We start from the raw sequence: 2,146 nt of genomic DNA, 5'->3' as shown, positions 1-2,146 counted from the left end.
CTGTTGATGAGGATGACCTTCCTCTATCTTGTGTTCATTTGGGGAATAATTTCCTTGAGCATCCAGAGTCAGATGAAGAAGTGGGCTCCGATTTTTTGTCAGACTCAGGTGATAGCAAAGCAGGCAAAGAAGGGGAAAGCGAAGATAATGAAGAATTGGAGACAGATGAATCGATTTGGACCGAAGAGTTAACCACAAGAACTGATATTGACTTAAATCAAGCTGTTGGAATGGCTGTGGATCCTGCATCATTGATGTCAAGCAAAGATTTTTTTGAGCTCTTCTTTACAGATCAGATATGGCAGCTGTTAGCCACTCAAACTAATTTGTATGCTTTTCAGAAGAGAGGGCCTGAAGAAAATTCAGTTTGGTATCCAGTGTCTATAGCTAGCTTGGCTAGCTCTTTATTTGTGCATGGGTATACTTAATAAGCCAAATATTAAATCTTACTGGAGCACTGACCCAATACTGTCCACCCCATTCTTTCCTGCTACTATGTCAAGAACAAGGTTTGTTCAGATTTTACGTTACCTTCATTTTGCTGATAACAACCATGCCCCCAGACCTGACTCACCAGACTGCAACAAATTATACAAAATTCAACCTGTTCTTGATCTTGTGGTACCCAGATTTAAAGCAGTTTACCACCCTGAGAGGGAACTTGCTGTTGATGAGACTCTAATAATATTCAAAGGCAGAGTTCATTTTAGGCAGTTCATCCCAAGCAAACCTGGCAGGTTTGGAATAAAGGCTTTTACTCTTGCTGAATCAACCAGTGGTTATGTCCTGGGTAGCAAAGTATACACTGGGAAGGAGGCTGGAGTTGTCCAGAAAGATCTGGGGAAAAAAGCTGTCACGTCTTTGATGGAACCTTTTCTGGGAAAAGGATATTATGGACAATTATTACACTTCTGTTGGTTTGTTTGAGGAGTTAGAAGAGAGGTCCACCCTTGCTTGTGGGACTGTAAGGTCTAACAGGGTAGACCTTCCAAGAGAGATCTGCAATCTAAAGTCCAGACAGGGGAAGCAACTGAAAAGGGGTGAGTCCTTGTACCGACAGAAGGAAACATTGACTTGCGTGACATGACGTGACAGAAAAATTGTTAGCATGTTAGCCACTCTTCCTACAGAGGTGAGGCAGATTCTGATGAAGAGGAGAGGTCTGTGAAGGTCAATGGCCATTGGCAAGAGGAAAACGTTGCCCATCCTTGTGTGATCAACCTCTATAACACTTTCATGGGAGGTGTTGACGTTGCTGATCAGAGAGTTTCAACATATGCTACACTCATGAGGGTACTATAAGTTGTTCTTCTATGTTGTAGAAGTGTGCATTTCAAATGCACACATATTGGAGAGCAAATCACTACTTCACACCACCAGAAATGGCCTGCAGTTCAGAAGATCATTGATTGATGAGCTCACCCAACAGCAAAGCTTCCAGAGAGACACAGGCTTCCCTCAAAATCCAATCCCACAGATTCGATTCAACCAGGGTCACCTTCACCATCTTGTGAGCCACAAAAAAAATATCTACATGCAAAGTTCACCTGCAGCGTGTGGATACCACATTCAGCTGTGCAGTATGTGGAGTGCGCATGTGTCAAGACCCATGTTTTCAAAAGTACCACACCCTGAGGGATTACCATTACTTTGATGAAGAGTGAGAAGGACCCAGACGTCTAAAGGAAGGAGGGGGGAGGCCTCGAGCAAACTGAACATTAATAACATTAAGGCCATGTTAAAAGTAGAATTTTTAACCTGAATTGTTTTTTCCATAACAGTAACTATACAAACTAAAAAAATCATCATCTTGGTATTAAAGTTATTCAACTATACTTACCTGAGTGGACTTTTATCCAGTGCAAATGAGCAAGGTTTTCATTCTAAAATTATAGTTTGATGTATTCATAGGACGTCTAAATTATGTATTTTGTTACTGATTACAATTTTTAAGCAAACGTACTGAAAAATGTGCATAATTATGGTAATTATGTAAATCGTGACGTCACACAACAAATTTTAGCCCATTTTATACAGATCTGAGATATATATGGTTTATTATGGTTAACTTGAAAACAGTATTGTGTACAGTGGCTTTTATCATGACCACTCAAATTTTACCCAAAAAAATAAGACCCCCGTGGTC

The 2,146-nt window shown here is 40.5% G+C and overlaps 1 pseudogene; it reads left to right on the top strand.

Annotated features, from left to right (window-relative positions):
• The window catches only part of LOC138056149 (piggyBac transposable element-derived protein 4-like), a 2,397-nt pseudogene extending 743 nt beyond the window's left edge, over positions 1 to 1,654 (top strand).
• Positions 1,655 to 2,146: the final 492 nt, after the last annotated feature.

This window comes from Montipora capricornis, chromosome 7 (genome assembly GCF_036669925.1).
Source record: "Montipora capricornis isolate CH-2021 chromosome 7, ASM3666992v2, whole genome shotgun sequence".
Taxonomy (NCBI): Eukaryota; Metazoa; Cnidaria; class Anthozoa; order Scleractinia; family Acroporidae; genus Montipora; species Montipora capricornis.
Note: the sequence above shows the minus strand (reverse complement) of the source record. Positions and strands in the feature narration are given on the sequence as shown.